We start from the raw sequence: 23,520 nt of genomic DNA on the forward strand, positions 1-23,520 counted from the left end.
AAACTATTCTAAAATTCACATGGAACCAAAACAGGAGCTTGAATACCCAAAACAATCTTAAGCAAAAAGAAAAAAGTCAAAGGCATTGCATTACCCAAATTCAAACTGTACCATACGGCTACGGTAACCAAAACAACATGGTACTTGCACAAAAAACAGTTACAGAGACCAATGGAACAGAATAGAAAACCCAGAAGAAGAAAAAAGCCACACACCTGCAGCTATCTAATCTTTGACAAAGTAGATAAAAATAAGCAATAGGGAAAGGACTTCCTATTCAGTAAGTGATGAGCTACCTAGCTAGCCATATGCAGAAGAATGAAACTGGACCCCTACCTTTCACCGTATGGAAAAATTAACTCTAGATGGATTAAAGATCTAAATGTAAGACCTCAAACTATAAGAATCCTAAAAGAAAACCTAGGAAACATCATTTGGGACATCAGCCTTGGGAAAGAATTTATGACTATGTCCTCAAACGCAATTGCAAAAAAACAAAAATTGGCAAATAGGACCTAATTAAACTAAAGAGTTTCCACACAGCAAAAGAAACTATCAATTAAGTAAGCAGACACCCTACAGAGTGGGAAAAAATATTCACACACTTTGCATCCAACGAAGGGCTAATATCCAGAATCTATAAAGACCTTAAACAACACAAAAATCAAAAAACAAATAACCCCATTAAAAAATGGGCAAATGACATGAACAGGCACTTCTCAAAAGAAGACATACAGATGGCCAATAAGCCTGCAAAAATACTCAACATCACTAATTATCAGGGAAATATAAATTATAACCACAATGAGATACCATCTCACACCAGTGAGAATGGCTATTAATAAAAAGTCAAAAAACAACAGATGCTGGCAAGGCTGCAGAGCAAAGGAAATGCTTATACACTGTTGGTAGGGATGTAAATTAGTTCTTCCACTGTGGAAAGCACTTTGGAGATTTCTCAAAGAACTTAAAACAGAACTATCATTTGATCCTGCAATTTCACTGCTACATGTATAGCCACAAAAATAATAAATCATTCTACCAAAAAGACACATGTATTTGTACGCTCCCTGTAGCACTAGTCACAAGAGCAAAGATATGGAATCAACCTATGTACCCATCAATGGTGGATTGCATAAAGAAAATGTGGTACATATACACCATGGAGCACTATGCAGCCATAAAAAGAATAAAATCATGTCATTTGCAGTAACATGGATGGAACTGTAGGCCATTATCCTAAGAAAATTAACACAGGAACAGAATACTGCATGTTCTCACTTATAAGGGAGAGCTAAACATTGGGTACTCATGAACATAAAGATGGGAACAACAGACACTGGGGACCACAAGACAGGGGAAGAAGGAAGGGAGGTAAGGGTTGAAAAATGAACTGTTGGGTGTTATGGTCAGTGCCTGAATGATGGGATCATTTGTACCCCAAACCTCAGCATTGTGCAATATACCCATGTAACAAACCTGCACATGTACCCCCTGAATCTAAAATGAAAGTTTATTTTTCTTTAAAAGAATAAAATGCAAAAATAAAGGAAAGCGATGGTTTTTTTTTGCACACCTGAGTTTATGTACTGTGATTTAGATTTGCCCCTTTTCATCCAGGTGAGGATGCTGGATCCCAATATTGAACCCCCATAGTCATCTAAAACCAATCAGTGCCAACCTCAGCATTTGATTGTTTGGTCCCAAATTCTTTCTTTAGGAAATCTTTCTGTAGTGAGATAAATGAGTCTTACTTCTCTAAGACCTATTACGGAGAGTAGGGAAGAGTGTTGAAGGAAGCAGCATGATCGAGTGAAATAGCACCAGATTAGATGTCAGGAGACTAGAACATTTATACTGTCACGAATGCTACATGTAAATTTGGAAAAATGACAACCTGCTTATTTTCATCCACAAAATATCTTTTCTGGTTTTAGAGTTATATGTTTCTCTGTCCCTCACGCTAATAACTGGACTGTCTCTAATTATTGAGCATAGATCCTCAGGCTTTCCTCAAGATACTGGATCTGACCACCAGTTGGAGAACACCCCACTACCACCAACATCACCACAGCAACTTTTGTACTACCCCCAGAGGAGTCTCAGAGTTTTAAATTGCTCACCAGAATTGGGGAAGAGTGGTTAGACAGGCTTTCCTAGAACTGTAATAAAGTCCCTACTCTTTCATGGTCCCCAAATGCTCCAATATTAGAAAAGGATAATTCTGCTTACATTTCTTAAAGCCTCTTTACTTATAATTGTAAGAGACTCAAGTTGTTTGAGAAAGCTTCTGCTAGCTGGAACAGAAAGAAAGGTCAGAATAATATACATGAAAATCATAAAAATATTATCAGTAAAAATTGTGGAGGACTCATCAAATGCCATCAATGTATTGAGAGCTTATAAGCATTATTTTATCTAATTTTCAAAGAAACTCTATAAAGCACATTCTTTTACCAACCCTACTTTACAAAAGAGAAAACTAAAAGGAGGCAAGGGTGAAAATCTGTGTTCATGGCTCATAACTGGCAACTGTAAGAGGCAGGCCTCAAACATAGTTTTATTTTAGGCCATTTTCTGTTAAAATACATAGCCCAATGGGGTAAGTATAGTTGGACTTAAATAGCAGTAAATGTAAAGGAGGTTCTGGAAAACACAGAATAGCTCATTCAATAGTTGGCAACATAAATTACAAGTGATAGGTTAAAAACAATAAATATTTATAGAACTCTCATCCTTCTAAGAAGAACAGATGCTTAAGAAGGCCTATTATTTGTTCAGATCCATGTCATCCTTCATAAAATGATCATTCCCAATAGTAAAGATAGTGTTTAGTGATGTATATAAGAAACGTATAGTCAGACACACTGAAACAACATCATTGTTCTGTTTAAAGACAATATCGAGGGAGAAAGAGCTCAATTACTCGAGTGCAAAAAAGAAAACTTAGCTGAACAGAAATGTCTGCTAGGTAATATTATTAAATTTCTGGGTAATGTGATGTGGATCTTTGTCTCTGCCTATCTATGAAACATGCAAAATTAATTTTATTGGCCAATTCATTTGTAGTTGGGATTTATTTTGATATGTGACAACAAATAACTGAGTTTTCCTCAAAGGGGAAGGGAGTGAGATCAAAGATGAACCAAAGGTGTCCTTCATTATATGCAGATTGTAACATAATAGAACACATTAAGAGATCAAAGACATCTTAACACCATAAGCAGACTGACTTAATGAGACAGAAGTGTCAAATACTTCTACAGAAAGAACTATTAAAGTTGACAAATCATTTAAATAAATGGAGACATATACCATGTTCATGGATGAAATGATTTAACATAGAAAACATTTCAATTCTCCTAAAATAAATCTATCTAAAATCATCCTTACAGGATATTTTAAATAGAAATTCTGTTGTTTTAAAGAATTTAACAAACTGTACGTTTTAAAATATGAATTAATTTTTTATAGTCAATTCAACATTTTAAAAAAAGAACAAAGTGTCTTAGTCCATCTTGTGCTACCATAACAGAATACCACAGACTTGGTAATTTATAAACAATAGAAATTTATTTCTCATGAATCTGGAGGCTGGGAAGTCCAATATCATAGGAGGTGCTGGCATCTGGTGAAGGCCATATTGCTGCATCATCCCACAGTGAAAGGCAAAAGGGCAAGAGAGGGAAAAGGGGGAGAGAGAGTACACAGGAGATTGAACTCACAGCCTCAAGCCCTTTTATAATCGACATTAATTCATTTATGAGGGTGGAGCCCTCATAAATGAGCCCTCTGCAACAGTATTGAGAGGTGGGGTATAGTGGGAGGTATTTAAGTTTCCAATATACTTTTTGGGGGACATATTTACACCATAGCATAAGGTTTGGAAATTTTCCCTGCCAGATACTAAAACAAGTGTGTCTAAAATTTACAGTGACAAAAACAAGGTGATAATTTACAGCAACACAAAAATACAACAATGAAAACAAATATAGAACACAGACACAGGACTATATGGGAATTTGAAACATGGTTAAAATGACAACATCGAATTGTGAGGAAAGCTAAGTTGTAGATGGCATTGGAAAAAAAAATCTCACTATGTAGAGAAAAACAAAGCTAGGCTTCTATCCTGGCCTCGCATACAAAAAGAACTTCAAATGAGTTGAAGATCTAAATGAAAAGGTGAAAAAGCCAACAGAATAAAGGGTAGAAAAATACCTCCTTGATGTATTAATTTTCTATTGGTGCTATAAAAATGCACAACAAACCTAGTGGCTCAAACAATACAAATTTATTTTCTTACAGTTATATGTATTAGAAGTTAATCACAGGTCTTACCTGGCTAAGATCAACATTTTGGAAGACTGTATTTCTTTCTAAGTGCTTTACAGAAGAATGTGTTTCCATGCCTTTCCCAACTTCTAGGCACCACCTACCTTCCTTGGTTTGTGACCTCTTCCCTCCATCTTCAAAGCTGGCAATGTAGCATCTTTCTGCCTTTGCTTCTGTTTTCTCATCTAGGTTACAGAGTCAAGATAAATATTCACAAGTCAGTTGTATTTTTATACGGTAGCCATGAATCATTTGGAAATAAAATTAAGAAAGCATTCAATTAATATTAGCATCAAAAAGAATAAAATCTTTAGAAATAAATCTAACAAAATATGTCTTGGACCTGTAAACTATAAAACATCACTTAAAAAAATGTAAGAAGACATAAGCCAAGCATGGTGGTATGTACCTATAGCCACAGCTACTTAGGAGGCTGAGGCAGGAGCATTGCAAGCTTAGCAAGTTTTAATAAAAATTTAAAACACCCAGAAATTAAAGATGAAACATAAATAGAAAGATGTACCATATCCCAAGTTTGTGGTTGAAAACGTAATATTGCTAAGGTGATAATGTTCTTCAAATAACTAAAATAATCTAGAAAAAAAGAAAAAAGTTAGAGAAGTCACACTTCCTAAATCCAGAACTTACTCTAAAGCTACAGTAATCAATTGTGTGATACTGGCATAAGAATAGATATATAGAGCCGGGCGCGGTGGCTCACGCTTGTAATCCCAGCATTTTGGGAGGCCGAGGCGGGTGGATCACGAGGTCAGGAGATCGAGACCACGATGAAGCCCCGTCTCTACGAAAAATACAAAAAATTAGCCGGGCGTGGTGGCGGGCGCCTGTAGTCCCAGCTACTCGGAGAGGCTGAGACAGGAGAATGGCGTGAACCCGGGAGGCGGAGCTTGCAGTGAGCCGAGATTGTGCCACTGCACTCCAGCCTGGGCGACAGAGCGAGACTCCGTCTCAAAAAAAAAAAAAAAAAAAAAAAAAAAAAGAATAGAGAATAGATATATAGTTAAATGGTAGAGAACTGAAAATCCAAAAGTAAATCCTCATATTTATGGTCAACTGATTTTCAACAAAAGCACCAAGACTACTCAATGGGAAAAAAAATAGTCTTTTCAAATAATGGGACTGAGACTATGGGATATCTACATGCTAAAGAGTTAAATTGGATCCTTACCTCCCACCATACCCAAAAATTAACTCCATATAGATTACAAACCTAAAAGTAAGATCTAAAACTATAAAACTCTTAAAGATATATAGGGTTAAATCTTTGTAACATTGAATTGGTCAATGGTCTTTTAGATATAATACCAAAAGTTTTGAAATTATACCAATTTTCTAAAATTTCTTTCAGGATAGAAGGAGAGGAAATATTAGTAGTTCCTAACTCATTCTATGAAGCCAGAATTACTCTAATACCAAAACCAAGACAGTGCAGGAAAATAAGACTATAAAACAATATCTGTTATGAACATAGATACAAAAGTCTTCAACAAAACATTGGCAAATCAAATCCAACAATATATAAAACAAATTAAACACCACAACCAAGTTTTATTTATCCCAGGTATGCAAAATGTTTGACATTCAAAAATTAATGTAATCCATCGTATCAACAGGCTAAGAAAAAAACTCACATGATCTTATCAATAGATGCAGAAAAATCATTTGACAAAATCCAACACCCATTTATAATTAAAATTCTCAATAATTTAGAGATTAGAAGAAATGCCTCAACTTCAAAAAATCTACAGAAACCTACAACTAACATCATACTTAATGGTAAGAAATTTTCCCACTAAGATCAGAAGTAAGGCAAGGATGTCCCTGGTTACCACTTTATTTCAACATTTTACTGTAGTTCCTAACTAATGCAGCAAGACAGGAAAAAAAATAGAAGGCAGACAGATTGGGAAGGAAGAAATAAAACTTTGTTCACAGGTGACTTGATTACTATGTCGAAAATTTGAAAGAATTGACCCCCCCCACCAAAAAAAAAAAAAAAAACCCTGCTGGAACTAATAAGCAATTATAGCAAGATTGCAAGATACATGAAAAAATACAAAAGTCCATTGCTTTCCTAAATGCCAGCAATGAACAAGTAAATTTGAAATTAAAAGCACAATACTGTTTATGTCAGCACTTCCAAAAATGTAATATTTAGATATAAATCTAACAAAATATCTACAATATCGATGTAGGGAAAACTACAAAATTCTGATTAATGGAATTGAAGAACTAAGTAAATGGAGAGATGTTCTATGTTCATGGATAAGAAGATTCAATATTGTCAAGATATAAGTTCTTCCCAATTTGATCTATAGATTCAATAAAATCCTGATCAAAATCCCAGAAAGTTATTTTGTAGATATCAACAAATTGATTCTAAAGTTTGTATGGAGAATCAGAGAACTCAGAAAAGCCAACATAATACTAGAGAAGTACAAAGTCAGAGAATCAACACTACCTGAGTTCAAGACTTACTCTAAAGCTGCAGTAGTTAAGACAGTGTGGTACTAGTAAAGGAACAGACAAATAAATCAATGGAACAGAATAAAGAGTACAGAAAGAGGCCCACATAAATAAGGCCAACTGTTCTTTGACAAAGGAGAAAAGGCAATGAAATGGAAAAAAAAAAGTGATCTTTTCAACAAGTGATGCTGGAACAACTGGACATCCACATGCAAAGAAATGGATCTAGACAGAACTTACACCCTTCACAAAAATGAATCATGGACTTAAACGTAAAATTCAAAGCTATAAAACTCCTAGAAAGAAACGTAGGAGAAAACCTAGATGTCCTTGGGTATGGTGATGACTTTTTAGAAACAACACCAAAAGGCATAATCTATAAAAGAATTAATTGACAAGCTGGACTTCATGGAAATTAAATTTTCTGCTCTATGAAAGAAAATGTCTAGAGAACAAGACAAACCACGCAATGGGAGAAAATATTTGCAAAAGATACTTCTGACAAAGGACTGTTAACCAAAATATATGAGGAACTCTTAAAACTCAACAATAAGAAAACAAACAAACCACTTGAAAAATCGGACAAATGCCTTAACAGATACCTTAAGGGTACAGAGTTTCTTTTTGGAGTTCTCAAGTTAGATAATGTTAATAGTCGCACAACTTTATAAATACACTAAAAAATGTTGAATTGTACACTATGAAAATGTAAATTTATGGTATGTGAATTACACTTCAGTAAAGCCACTATTTTAAAAGATCCATTAGACAAAAAGGTATGGAACCTGGATTCTAACTAAGCAAGTGCTATCATATTTCTATAACATGACTTCAGACAAGTTTTTACACTTTCTGGCCTTGGTCTCCTCACCTGTACAATAAAAAGCCCTTTCATTTTGGAAATTTATGGTTATATACCTCTAGCACTTTCTTCATGAAACAGTCCTTTGCTGATCTGAAAGTGACCACTCCCTGCTTTGAACTCTAATGCCATTAACTGGCTTATATGACTATTACTTGTGCTTCACCTTATCTCCTCTCCTAGAAATGTGAGCCAGTTGAGGAAAGACATGAAACTGTCTTGTACATGATGGGGATTCAGTGAGTTTTTACATGACTAGATACATGAAATTATTTATATTTAGTACACATTATATGGAATTAAACAGAGAAATCAACAATTTTTAAAAATTTTCATTCCACCAATATAAATTTCCCTAAATTTGCCAAGATTTTATGTTAATTTTTGGCATAATAAAATTGTAAACTTTGTAGAGTTTGAACCACCATATTAACTCACGTTATACAGATGAGCTTCTAGGCTATTCCAAAATAAATTGTGTATTATGCCATGGCAGCTTCACTGATGTTGCTATTAAACATGATGAAAATAATCCAAAATGAAAAGAAATAAAATATTTGAACCAGTGTGACTTAATTGTAAATAATCAAGGTTTTAGTATTCTAGTAGGTGTCCTGAACTACATTGTTTTTAAGCAATAAAATCTTCCAAAAAGAGACCTCAGTAAAGTACACTATTATTAAATCTGCATTGAGAGTTTAGGCTACTGTTTTCCTGCAATTATTGAGTTTGCAAATTCCTTTTTTTTTTTTTTTTTTTTTTTTTTTTGAGACAGAGTCTTGCTCTGTCACCCAGGCTGGAGTGCAGTGGTGCGATCTCGGCTCACTGCAAGCTCCGCCTCCCGGGTACACGCCATTCTCCTGCCTCAGCCTCTCCGAGTAGCTGGGACTACAGGCGCCCGCCACCACGCCCGGCTAATTTTTTGTATTTTTGGTACAGACGGGGTTTCAATGTGACCTCGTGATCCGCCCGCCTCGGCCTCCCAAAGTGCTGGGATTACAAGCGTGAGCCACCGCGCCCGGCCTGCAAATTCTTAAAAAACAGAAAATTATACAGGCCTTGTTGCCATATATATAACTTTCCATAGTGTGTGTTTGACAAGCTGAAATTTTTAGACAAAGAAGAAAGTTGTGTATAAATGTAATCAACTGCTTTCTCTTTTTTCTTTAAATATAAAAGATAATTATCTGAAAACTAATCTTCAATTTTGAGTTCCTTCCTCCACTGATGAACTACATAATTTAACCAAAAACATTTATCTCTCATTAATAACAATACAAAGGGAAAAATTATGAAAAATTAGTCCTAACTTGCTATTATTCAACTATAACCTCATAATCCTACTACATTCCCGTTTATTGTGCATAATTACCAGTTCAGAACAAATGAATCAATTCCTAATTGTACAGTTTAGAAAAATTATTTGTAATTGATAACAAATTAAGGCAGCATCAAAATACTTAAGAAACTATGCAAATTAAATTCTGGGTAGGTAACTGGTAACATCTGAGAACATTTTTTATTCTACACTACATTTTGCACAGAATGTACTTGAAAATCATGTTTTACATTATTAGAGGTGCATTCAGTTAAGTACCTACATGTCTCAAGTGTATTGAGGTAAAGTTTCTATATAGAATTATTCTTCTTCATTTTGGACATGATGCCTTCTATATTGTGTTATTATAATTTTCAATTTAATGAATATTAACTATTCTGCTGGTGTAGATGATAACACACACACACAAATAAGATTTACTGAGTGCTTACTATAGCACTAAGCACTATACTAAATTCTTTATAGTCTTATCTTAACCTTGAGAGCAATTCTATGAAGTGGTAGTTTACTCCTTTACATGAGAATATTGGCCAGGCATTGTGGCTCATGCCTGTAATCCCAGCACTTTGAGAGGCCAAGGTTGGCAGATTACTTGAGGCTAAGAGTTCGAGACCAGCCTGGCCAACATGGCAAAACCCCGTCTCTACTAAAAATACAAAAATTAGCCAGGCATGGTGGTGTGCGCCTGTAATCCCAGCTACTTGGGAGGCTGAGGCACAAGAATCACTTGAACCCAGGAGGTGGAGGGTGCAGTGAGCCAAGATTGCACCACTGCACTCCAGCCTGGGCAACAGAGGGAGACTCTGTTTCAAAAAAAAAAAAAAAAGAGAAAAATTAAGACTTAATGACATGAAGTAATTTGCCTAAAATCACACAGTTAATAAGTGATTCATTTCCATAATAGACAGTTTGTAGTTATACAGATTTTTAAAAACACCCAGATATCCTCAAAGAACTTGCCATGTAGGGAAACTGTCAGAGAAGGACCGAGTAACAAACATGAACTATAAGTGAAGATTCACAGTTGAATACGGAACTAATTAAAGGCTGCAATTTAAAATATTAGTGTTACAGTATGGGCTGTGTATGAGAGTGTTCTCCAGAGAAACAAAATGAATAGAATGCATATATACATATTTGTTTATAGAGAGATTCATTTTAAGAATTGGCCCATACTACTACAGAGACCCAGGGAAGAATTGATTTAGTACAAGTCCGGAAGCCGTCTGCTGGCAGAATTCCTTCTTGCACAGAAGATGTTAGTCATGTAGTCTTGACTCTGTTATAGACCTTTAACTGATTGGATGAGGCCCACCCACATTATGAAGGACAACCTGCTTTACTCAAAGGTCACTGCTTTAAATATTAATCTTATCCAAAAACACCCTCACAGAAACTTCCAGAATAAGGTCTGACCAAATATCTGGCAATAGTGATCCAGCCAAGTTGACACATAAAATTAACCATAAGGGGGTGCTTTAAAAATATACAAAAACTCATATCCTAAACATCCTGCCCTGTGGTGGTAAGTCCTAGAGATTTGTCTTCCCCAACAGAGCTAACTCCCTTGAGTTGAGGACTGCATTATATTTAGGTTTTTTTTGCAGGGTCTGTCACAATGGGGCAGGGTTGGCAGGGGAATATAGAAAGTTTTCAGGAACTCTTGTTGAATGGAATTAAATAGGCTTGGCTTGAATTGAATTTAATTGAATCTAGTTTCTGGTCTTTTAAAATCTCTATAAAAAAGTACGTCCAGAATAATTTAATGCCATAGGTCCAGAGGTTTAGGAACTCATAACTCTTGTCGACTTCCTTGGTTGCTCAATTTGTGGCAAAAGTTATGTATTAATTTTACATTGCTACATAACAAATTATTACAAATTTAGCAGCTTATTATCTCACAGCTTCTGCAAATCAGGATTCCAAGTAGCAGTGTAGGGTGCTCTGCGTCAGTGTCTCTCACAAGCCTGGAATTTCAACAGAGGATTGACTGGAGAAGAATCTTCCTCTAAGTTCATGTAGCTTCTAGCAGATTCACTTCCCTGCAGGCTGTGAGACTAACAGCCTCAGCTCTTTCCTGGCCATTGGTCAGGGCTGCCTTTAGCTCCTTACCAGGTAGGTCTCTTCCCATGGTGGTTTTCTTTATGAAAGGTAGTAAGAGAAACTCAATATGGAAGCACTACTAGCAATATACATGTTACAATCTTATAGAATCATGGAAATGACATCACATCACCTTTGCCTTATTCTGTTGGTTAGCAGCAAGTCATACGTCCCACTGATAGCAACAGAAAACAGCCAAATGCCTGGGCAGATAGGGGCAGGTACCTGGTGAAACCCCACCTCCAAGCCAAAGACACTTTAAAGCCTGAAAACCAAATTACCAAGTTAAATACTTGGACTGGATTGAGAACTTGTCCTCCTGTTTGGCACAATTTTCTCTAATTGATCCCCACCCTTCACCTATTTTACACATATCTACCCTTTCCTAATTGGTTTTCTGCACCATCATGCCCAGCTTTGAGTGGTGTCGTCACTTTAACCTTTTTTGCATACTCACAAACCAATCAGCACACACTCCCCATCCTGTACCTATAAAGACCCCAGACTCAGTTGGTGGAGTAGGGGAGACAGCCTGACTTCGCGAGAGAGACAACCTAACTTCAGGGAAGACGACTTGCCCTTCCCATCCCCTTTCCAGTTCCCCTCTGTGCTAAGAGCCATTTTCATCACTCAGTACAGTTCTCTGCCTTCACCATCCTTCAATCGTCCACATGACCTTATGCTTCTTGGATGCTGGACAAGAGCTCGGGGCTCACCAAATGTAGGTACCCAGAAAAGGCTGTCACACTGACCCTTTGCCCTCGCCAACAGAGGGCAGCCACCCCACATGATAAGGCAAGGGGCCAACTGAGCTAACACACTGCTGTCCACTGGAGTGCAGGTAGCAGAACTGAAAGAGCACTATAACACCCCCTCTGGGGCTTCCGGGTCATAGGCACCCTGTGAGGCCTCAGGGTCACAGGCACCCTAGGGTCTGCTGCGTTCCCCTCAAGGCAACATGTCTGGTCTGGTCATGGGCCCCACACAGAGCTTGCTCCTGTGTCAATGCCTGGAGCAGCCGGCTGGATCCCGTACTCACTCGCTCACTCGCTCCCTCCTGCAAGAGGCTAAGCACGGTGGGCCAAGTAGATGGGGTGCCCCTGCCGTGAGTTCGGTGAATGGGGGCGAGAAAAATACTGCATCACCACTAACATTCAAAGGGAGAGGACTACACAACAGCATGAATACTAGGAGGTGGGAATAACTAGGGCTTTCTGGGAGTCTGTTCACCACAAGTCATTTCTCAGGATTAGACTTTGAGTTGGTTTTTCAGCAATCTCAGGGCTGTCACAAAAGGAGATTATGATTACTTCTTAGGGCAGACATAAAAGCTTTCAGATCCTTCAAGGGCACCTAAATGAATCACTTCCCAGAGGTTGTCAGTCCAGAGATGAGACCAGATGAGCAGGAGAAAAACAGAGCACAATCCAGCTACCTCATTCCTATTGTCAGGTGGAGTCCTGAGCTTTTCCCCACACTCAGACACCATCTGGCAAAGATAGATCAGCCTCAATCAAGAATTCAACACTCAATTTTCTGAAGATTTAATTGAAAGAAATTGTGTAAACTAGACAAAAATTATTTAGTTTAGCAAGTTAAAGGTTTGAGTGATCACTTAACATGTTTTTTTTTTATTTTTTATTTTTATTTTTTATTTTTTTTTTATTATTTTTTTTTTATTATACTTTAGGGTTTTAGGGTACATGTGCACAATGTGCAGGTTTGTTACATATGTATCCATGTGCCATGTTGATTTCCTGCACCCATTAACTCGTCATTTAGCATTAGGTGTATCTCCTAATGCTGTCCCTCCCCCCTACCCCCACCCCACAACAGTCCCCGGAGTGTGATGTTCCCCTTCCTGTGTCCATGAGTTCTCATTGTTCAATTCCCACCTATGAGTGAGAACATGCGGTGTTTGGTTTTTTGTCCTTGCGATAGTTTACTGAGAATGATGCTTTCCAGTTTCATCCATGTCCCTACAAAGGACACGAACTCATCATTTTTTATGGCTGCATAGTATTCCATGGTGTATATGTGCCACATTTTCTTAATCCAGTCTATCATTGTTGGACATTTGGGTTGGTTCCAACTCTTTGCTATTGTGAATAGTGCCGCAATAAACATACGTGTGCATGTGTCTTTATAGCAGCATGATTTATAGTCCTTTGGGTATATACCCAGTAATGGGATGGCTGGGTCAAATGGTATCTCTAGTTCGAGATCCCTGAGGAATCGCCACACTGACTTCCACAATGGTTGAACTAGTTTACAGTCCCACCAACAGTGTAAAAGTGTTCCTATTTCTCCACATCCTCTCCAGCACCTGTTGTTTCCTGATTTTTTAATGATGGCCATTCTAACTGGTGTGAGATGGTATCTCACTGTGGTTTTGATTTGCATTTCTCTGATGGCCAGTGATGACGAGCATTTCTTCATGTGTTTTTTGGCTGCATAAATGTCTTCTTTTGAGAAGTGTCTGTTCATGTCCTCTGCCCACTTTTTGATGGGGTTGTTTGTTTTTTTCTTGTAAATTTGTTTGAGTTCATTGTAGATTCTGGATATTAGCCCTTTGTCAGATGAGTAGGTTGCAAAAATTTTCTCCTATTCTGTAGGTTGCTTGTTCACTCTGATGGTAGTTTCTTTTGCTGTGCAGAAGCTCTTTAGTTTAATGAGATCCCATTTGTCGATTTTGGCTTTTGTTGCCATTGCTTTTGGTGTTTTAGACATGAAGTCCTTGCCCACGCCTATGTCCTGAATGGTATTGCCTAGGTTTTCTTGTAGGATTTTAATGGTTTTAGGTCTAACATATAAGTCTTTAATCCATCTTGAATTAATTTTTGTATAAGGTGTAAGGAAGGGATCCAGTTTCAGCTTTCTACATATGGCTAGCCAGTTTTCCCAGCACCATTTATTAAATAGGGAATCCTTTCCCCATTGCTTGTTTTTGTCAGGTTTGTCAAAGATCAGATAGTTGTAGATATGCGGCATCATTTCTGAGGGCTCTGTTCTGTTCCATTGATCTATGTCTCTGTTGTGGTACCCGTACCATGCTGTTTTGGTTACTGTAGCCTTGTAGCATAGTTTAAAGTCAGGTAGCATGATACCTCCAGCTTTGTTCTTTTGGCTTAGGATTGACTTGGCAATGCAGGCTCTTTTTTGGTTCCATATGAACTTTAAAGTAGTTTTTTTCAATTCTGTGAAGAAAGTCATTGGTAGCTTGATGGGGATGGCATTGAATCTATAAATTACCTTGGGCAGTATGGCCATTTTCACGGTATTGATTCTTCCAACCCATGAGCACGGAATGTTCTTCCATTTGTTTGTATCCTCTTTTATTTCATTGAGCAGTGGTTTGTAGTTCTCCTTGAAGAGGTCCTTCACATCCCTTGTAAGTTGGATTCCTAGGTATTTTATTCTCTTTGAAGCAATTGTGAATGGGAGTTCACTCATGATTTGGCTCTCTGTTTGTCTGTTATTGGTGTACAAGAATGCTTGTGATTTTTGTACATTAATTTTGTATCCTGAGACTTTGCTGAAGTTGCTAATCAGCTTAAGGAGATTTTGGGCTGAGACAATGGGGTTTTCTAGATATACAATCATGTCATCTGCAAACAGGGACAATTTGACCTCCTCTTTTCCTAATTGAATACCCTTTATTTCCTTCTCCTGCCTGATTGCTCTGGCCAGAACTTCCAGCACTATGTTGAATAGGAGCAGTAAGAGAGGGCATCCCTGTCTTGTGCCAGTTTTCAGAGGGAATGCTTCCAGTTTTTGCCCATTCAGTATGATATTGGCTGTGGGTTTGTCGTAGATAGCTCTTATTATTTTGAGATACGTCCCATCAATACCTAATTTATTGAGAGTTTTTAGCATGAAGGGTTGTTGAATTTTGTCAAAGGCCTTTTCTGCATCTATTGAGATAATCATGTGGTTTTTGTCTTTGGTTCTGTTTATATGCTGGATTACATTTATTGATTTGCGTATGTTGAACCAGCCTTGCATCCCAGGGATGAAGCCCACTTGATCATGGTGGATAAGCTTTTTGATGTGCTGCTGGATTCGGTTTGCCAGTATTTTATTGAGGATTTTTGCATCAATGTTCATCAAGGATATTGGTCTGAAATTCTCTTTTGATTATGTCTCTGCCAGGCTTTGGTATCAGGACGATGCTGGCTTCATAAAATGTGTTAGGGAGGATTCCCTCTTTTTCTATCGATTGGAATAGTTTCAGAAGGAGTGGTACCAGTTCCTCCTTGTACCTCTGGTAGAATTCAGCTGTGAATCCATCAGGTCCTGGACTCTTTTTGGTTGGTAGGCTATTGATTATTGCCACAATTTCAGAACCTGTTATTGGTCTATTCAGAGATTCAACTTCTTCCTGGTTTAGTCTTGGGAGGGTGTATTTGTCGAGGAATTTATCCATTTCTTCTAGATTTTCTAGTTTATTTGCATAGAGGTGTTTGTAGTATTCTCTGATGGTAGATTGTATTTCTGTGGGATCGGTGGTGATATCCCCTTTTTCGTTTTTTATTGCATCTATTTGATTCTTCTCTCTTTTCTTCTTTATTAGTCTTGCTAGTGGTCCATCAATTTTGTTGATCTTTTCAAAAAACCAGCTCCTGGATTCATTAATTTTTTGAAGGGTTTTTTGTGTCTCTATTTCCTTCAGTTCTGCTCTGATTTTAGTTATTTCTAGCCTTCTGCTAGCTTTTGAATGTGTTTGCTCTTGCTTTTCTAGTTCTTTTAATTGTGATGTTAAGGTGTCAGTTTTGGATCTTTCCTGCTTTCTCTTGTGGGCATTTAGTGCTATAAATTTCCCTCTACACACTGCTTTGAACGTGTCCCAGAGATTCTGGTATGTTGTGTCTTTGTTCTCATTGGTTTCAAAGAACATCTTTATTTCTGCCTTCATTTCATTATGTACCCAATAGTCATTCAGGAGCAGGTTGTTCAGTTTCCATGTAGTTGAGCGGTTTTGACTGAGTTTCTTAATCCTGAGTTCTAGTTTGATTGCACTGTGGTCTGAGAGACAGTTTGTTATAATTTCTGTTCTTTTACATTTGCTGAGGAGAGCTTTACTTCCAACTATGTGGTCAATTTTGGAATAGGTGTGGTGTGGTGCTGAAAAAAATGTATATTCTGTTGACTTGGGGTGGAGAGTTCTGTAGATGTCTATTAGGTCCACTTTATGTAGAACTGAGTTCAATTCCTGGATATCCTTGTTAACTTTCTGTCTCATTGATCTGTCTAATGTTGACAGTGGGGTGTTAAAATCTCCCATTATTATTGTGTGGGAGTTTAAGTCCCTTTGTAGGTCACTGAGGACTTGCTTTATGAATCTGGGTGCTCCTGTGTTGGGTGCATATATATTTAGGATAGTTAGCTCTTCTTGTTGAATTGATCCCTTTACCATTATGTAATGGCCTTCTTTGTCTCTTTTGATCTTTGTTGGTTTAAAGTCTATTTTATCAGAGACTAGGATTGCAACCCCTGCCTTTTTTTGTTTTCCAGTTGCTTGATAGATCTTCCTCCATCCCTTTATTTTGAGTCTATGTGTGTCTCTGCACGTGAGATGGGTTTCCTGAATACAGCACACTGATGGGTCCTGACTCCTTATCCAGTTTGCCAGTCTGTGTCTTTTGATTAGAGCATTTAGCCCATTTACATTTAACGTGAATATTGTTATGTGTGAATCTGATCCTGTCATTATGATGTTAGTTGGTTATTTTGCTCGTTAGTTGCTATAGTTTCTTCCTAGCCTCTATGGTCTTTACAATTTGGCATGTTTTTGCAGTGGCTGGTACCGGTTGTTCCTTTCCATGTTTAGTGCTTCCTTCAGGAGCTCTTTTAGGGCAGGCCTGGTGGTGACAAAATCACTCAGCGTTTGCTTGTCTGTAAAGTATTTTATTTCTCCTTCACTTATGAAGCTTAGTTTGGCGGGATAGGAAATTCTGGGTTGAAAATTCTTTTCTTTAAGAATGTTGAATATCGGCCCCCACTCTCTTCTGGCTTGTAGAGTTTCTGCTGAGAGATCAGCTGTTAGTGTGATGGGCTTCCCTTTGTGGGTAACCCGACCTTTCTCTCTGGCTGCCCTTAACATTTTTTCCTTCATTTCAACTTTGGTGAATCTGACAATTATGTGTCTTGGAGTTGCCCTTCTCGAGGAGTATCTTTGTGGCTTTCTCTGTATTTCCTGAATCTGAATGCTGGCCTGCCTTGCTAGATTGGGGAAGTTCTCCTGGATAATATCTTGCAGAGTGTTTTCCAACTTGGTTCCATTCTCCCCATCATTTTCAGGTACACCAATCAGACGTAGGTTTGGTCTTTTCACATAGTCCCAAATTTCTTGGAGGCTTTGTTCATTTCTTTTTATTCTTTTTTCTCTAAACTTCCCTTCTCTCTTCATTTCATTCATTTCATCTTCCATCAGCGATACCCTTTCTTCCAGTTGATCGCATCTGCTACTGAGGCTTCTGCAATCTTCGCGTAGTTCTTGGAACTTGGCTTTCAGCTCCATCATCTCCTTTAAGCCCTTCTCTCCATTGGTTATTCTAGTTATCCATTCTTCTAATTTTTTTTCAAAGTTTTTAACTTCTTTGCTATTGTTTTGAATTTCCTCTCGTAGCTCAGAGTAGTTTGATCGTCTGAAGCCTTCTTCTCTCAACTCATCAAAGTCATCCTCCATCCAGCTTTGTTCCGTTGCTGGTGAGGAACTGCATTCCTTTGGAGGAGGAGAGGTGCTCTGTTTTTTGGAGTTTCCAGTTTTTTTGCTCTGTTTTTTCCCCATCTTTGTGGTTTTGTCTACTTTTTGTCTTTGATGATGATGATGTACAGATGGGTTTTTGGTGTGGATGTCCTTTCTGTTTGTTAGTTTCCCTTCTATCAGACAGGACCCTCAGCTGCAGGTCTGTTGGAGTTTACTAGAGGTCCACTCCAGACCCTGTTTGGCTGGGTGTCAGCACCGGTGGCTGCAGAACAGCGGATTTTCGTGAGACCACAAATTCAGCTGTCTGATAGTTCCTCTGAAAGTTTTGTCTCAGAGGAGTACCCGGTTGAATGAGGTGTCAGTCTGTCCCTACTGGGGGGGTGCCTCCCAGTTAGGCTGCTCAGGGGTGAGGGACCCACTTTAGGAGGCAGTCTGTCCGTTCTCAGATCTCCAGCTGCGTGCTGGGAGAACCACTACTCTCTTCAAAGCTGTCAGTCAGACAGGGACATTTAAGTCTGTGGAGGTTCTTGCTGAGTTTTTGTTTGTCTGTGCCCTGCCCCCAGTGGTGGAGCCTACAGAGGCAGGCAGGCCTCCTTGAGCTGTGGTGGGCTCCACCCAGTTGGAGCTTCCTGGCTGCTTTGTTTACCTAAGCAAGCCTGGGCAATGGCGGGTGCCCCTCCCCCAGCCTCGCTGCCGCCTTGCAGCTTGATCTCAGACTGCTGTGCTAGCAATCAGCGAGACTCCGTGGGCATAGGACTCTCCGAGCCAGGTGCGGGACACAATCTCCTAGTGTGCCGTTTTCCAGGCCCGTTGGAAAAGCGCAGTATTAGGATGGGACTGACCCGATATTCCAGGTGCCGTCTGTTTCCCCTTTCTTTGACTAGGAAAGGGAACTCCCTGACCCCTTGTGCTTCCCGAGTGAGGCAATGCCTCGCCCTGCTTCGGCTCGCGCACAGTGCGCTTCACCGACTGTCCTGCACCCACTGTTAGGCACTCCCTAGTGAGATGAAACCGGTACCTCAAGCAGAAATGCAGAAATCACCTGTCTTCTGTGTCGCTGGGGCTGGGAGCTGGAGACCGGAGCTGTTCCTATTCGGCCATCTTGGCTCCACCCCCACTTAACATGTTTATGTGGCATATGTGTGCCACCTATGTGCATGCATTTCACTTACTACTCTGTTCCTCTTACTATGTTGGAAGTTACTCAGGAGGGGGATTAGCTTGGTTACAGGAAATAAAGACAGAGTGCAGTGTGAGTGAACGTTCAACTCTGGAAAATTAGAACAGTCTGTAACTCTAAATAATTAAGTAGTCACCTATACACCAGTAGACTGCCACTCTACAAAACTCCCAATCCATTTTTACATGGAAAGGCAGGCAAAAAGGATTATGATTATGTTTCTTAAAGACCAGCATTAAATGTCTGCATTACCTAGGAGTGGGCTGGGGATTTATCTCCCACAGGCATACAGTGCAGGATTAATAAAAATAATAGCTAGCATTTATTGGATACTTACGATACAAGGAAATGGACTTTGTTTTTTCCCAAATTTTAGTTTGAAATTTCTATAGAATGTTTCTATAGGATATAGAATATTTCTATAGAATGTTTCTATAGGATATAGAATGTTTCTATAGGATGTTTCTATAGGATATAGAATGTTTCTATAGGATGTTTCTATAGGATATAGAATGTTTCTATAGGATGTTTCTATAGGATATAGAATGTTTCTATAGGATGTTTCTATAGGATATAGAATGTTTCTATAGGATGTTTCTATAGGATATAGAATGTTTCTATAGGATGTTTCTATAGGATATAGAATGTTTCTATAGGATGTTTCTATAGGATATAGAATGTTTCTATAGGATGTTTCTATAGGATATAGAATGTTTCTATAGGATGTTTCTATAGGATATAGAATGTTTCTATAGGATGTTTCTATAGGATATAGAATGTTTCTATAGAATGTTTCTATAGAATGTTTCTATAGGATATAGAATGTTTCTATAGAATGTTTCTATAGAATGTTTCTATAGGATATAGAATGTTTCTATAGGATATAGAATGTTTCTATAGAATGTTTCTATAGGATGTAGAATGTTTCCATAGAATGTTTCTATAGGATATAGAATGTTTCTATAGGATATAGAATGTTTCTACAGAATATTTGAAAAAATGGCACAATGAACTTACAATGAACTTATATATACTGCTCACATTGATTTCCCAGTTATTAACATCCTACTGTATTTGTATTGTACATATGTGTGTGTGTGCATACAAAGTATGTATTTGTATTTAAAGTATATATGTATCTTAACATATGTATAATTGGTTGAACTATTTGAAAGTAAGTTTCAGACATTTTGAACTTTTTATATTTATTGCAATGAGTTGTCCAAGTTTTCAAAGCTGGCCAGTTAAAGTGCTGCGCCTGAAACCCTGACAGTCAAATTTGGAGTCTACAGTCTTCTGATTCAGTTAGTGGAAGGTGAGAGAAGTGCTGATAGTGGGTTAGATACGCACAGTCAGCATGAAAGCAGCACCAGAGAGCTAAGGGATGAGGGGTTGGGGGAGGGCAGAGGAATTAAAGATCATAAAGAAGGGAGTGGCAAGAGAGGAGAATTTTTATGAGGAGAGATGATTATCAAATGAGGAGTGCCACTAAGACAAAAATCTCCCACTTTGCCTTTTATCTGGGGTGAAAAATATTTATTTTGGACTTGATATCGTAGAGTATAAACCTCCAAAGGGCAGAGAGTAGGTTCTGTTTGCTTTGAGTCTAGCACTATATTGCATACAGTCAGATACTTAGACACTTAGTCACTGCTTCTGATGTTAATGGGCACAGATTTCTGAATTACTGAGTTCTCCAGTCATTAGAATTATCCTTAACGTTATATGAACACTATGCCAATCCTCATGAAAGCGTTTTAAATTTATCCCTTTAACTGTCATGAATATAGCCCTCGGGATCTGTAGTACAGGAACGATTACAGAGGATCCATTTTACAACATGAATATACATTAACCCTTGTTCATCATTGCTGAAAAAGCAGTCCCAAAGTGTTATTTAAAAATTATGATTCCTTAAAGATTATGTACACAAGATTATATCAAAGAGTTATTCATTATGTTTAAGATCAAGAAACTAACTCCATCACTGTAATCAACAGTTGACATAGCTATTGTATGTCTATAATGTGATTGGAGGACTCAAATCATTCTTGAAAAAAAAAAGTTGAGGGAAGAAAACAAAAGCAATCCTATGGGTTTGCCTAATAATTAACTAATAAAAACTAAATACAAATAAGTTAGGACTGCACATTCTATTTACCTACTTGCCTCTGAAGGCAAGTTTCAATTTTTTTGGGGGGAGTTCTTAGTTATTTATTTATTTTTACTTTAAGTTATGGGATACATGTGCAGAATGTGCAGGTTTGTTACATATGTATATGTGTGCCATGGTGGTTTGCTGCACCTGTCAACCCATCACCTAAGTTTTAAGCCCTGCATGTATTAGCAATTTATTCTGTTGCTCTCCCTCCCCTCGCCCCCTCTCTGATAGGCCCCTATGTGTGTTTTTCCCCTCCCTATGTCCATGTGTTCTCATTGTTCAACTCCCACTTGTGAGTGAGAACATGCAGTGTTTGGTTTTCTGTTCCTGTGTTAGTTTGCTGTGGATGATGGCTTCCAGCTTCAACCATGTCCCTGCATGATCCCATTCCTTTTTGTGGCTGCATAGTATTCGATGTGCCACATTTTCTTTATCCAGTCTATCACTGATGGGCATTTGGGTTGGTTCCATGTCTTTGCTATTGTGAATAGTGCTGTAATAAACATATGTGTGCATATATCTTTATAATAGAATGATTTATATTCCTTTGGATATATACCCAGTAATGGGATCGCTGGGTCAAATGGTAGGTCTGCTTCTAGATCCTTGGGGAATCGCCATACTGTCTTCCACAATGGTTGAACTAATTTACACTCCTACCAACAATGTAAAAGCATTCCTATCTCTCCACAGCCGCGCCAGCATCTGCTGTTTCTGACTGACATGAGGTGGTATCTCATTGTGGTTTTGATTTGCATTTCTCTAATGATCACTGATGAGCTTTTTTTCCATATGTTTGTTGGCTGCATAAAAGTTTCAATTCTTGGCCGGACGCGGTGGCTCACGCTTGTAATCCCAGCACTTTGGAAGGCCAAGGCAGTTGGATCACCTGAGGTCAGGAGTTCAAGACCAGCCTGACCAACATGGTGAAACCCTGCCTCTACTAAAAATATAAAAATTAGCCAGAGGTGGTGGCACACACCTATAATCCCAGTTACTCGGGAGGCTGAGGCAGGAGATTCACTTGAACCTAGGAGGTGGAGGTTGCAGTGAGCCCAGGTCGTGCCATTGCACTCCAGCCTGGGCAACAGTACAAGACTGCATCTCAAAAAAAAAAAAAAAAAAAACAATGTTCAACAGTTCACTATTTTATGGCAATTGCACACTGAAAAACATTGCAGTCTACGGGGGCACGAATAACTCCCCTTATCTTTAAAAATATTTTATTGTAGTATTCATAGTGCTGGAAGTTTTCATTATGGCACATCTCAGTTTCTTACCCTCTAGCTCAGAGAAAATGAGTTTGAGAAGTGTGACTCAACAACGTGAAGCTACACACAGGGCCATGTTGAAATATGGAAAAAAGAAATCCGAATTATGATTCTCCACTCATCCTTAGACCATTGGCACAGAAAAGATAGGCAATATAGCAAATACCACAAAAGCAACACCACTTGTTGCTTACACTTGTAAAGAACTACCTATGAGGGAGGATCCAAAAATGTCGGATAGGAGGCAAGACTAACTTGCAGCTCCCACTGGGAGAGACAAGGCAACATGTGGAGACCCACATTGTAAATTTCTGCTCCAAGAACTACTGCAGGAATATACCGGGAAAGTCGAGAGAACCCACAGACCCTTTGAAGGAGGTGGATTGCTGCTGCAGGACAGCCGAAGAACTGAGAGTCCTTTTGCTTTCTCAGTAGGGAGGTTTGTAGCTTAGGGCAAGTTCTCAGCCCCCCTTACTGACTGCCTGCAAATAAATTTGGTGCTGTTGTTGGGGTATGGTCAGAGTGACACTGGCCTTTCAACTGTGTGGAAGCTGGGTGAGGCCTGTGGCTGCCAGCTTTTTCCCACTTCCCTGGCCACCTGTGTGACTGCAGCAAAGGCAGCCATAATCCCCCTGGGAACATAACTCCATTGGCCTGGGAAACACATCCCCAACACCCACAGCAGCTGCAGCAAGACCCACCGATGGAGAGTCTGAGCTCAGACACACCTAACCCTGCCGCCACCTGGGGGTCTTTCTCTACCCCACACCCCAGCCGAAGACAAAGGACATAATCTCTTGGGAGCTCTATGGCCCTACCTACCACCTGACCCTGAGCAAGCTGGTATCCTCCCTCTACTACTGCAGCTGATGGGCTCTTGAGACCGCCACCTCCTGGCTGGAGGCCAACCAACATAGAACCAGCGCACTTAACAAAAACACAACCAAGGACCCTCTCAGAGTCCACTTCACTCCCCTGCTACCTCCACCAGAGGAGGTGCTGGTATCCATGGCCGAGAGACCTAAAGACTGATCACATAACAAGACTCTGCAGACACTCCCCAGTACCAGCCC

The sequence above is a fragment of the Symphalangus syndactylus genome, chromosome 5 (assembly GCF_028878055.3).
Source record: "Symphalangus syndactylus isolate Jambi chromosome 5, NHGRI_mSymSyn1-v2.1_pri, whole genome shotgun sequence".
In the NCBI taxonomy this organism is placed as follows: domain Eukaryota; kingdom Metazoa; phylum Chordata; class Mammalia; order Primates; family Hylobatidae; genus Symphalangus; species Symphalangus syndactylus.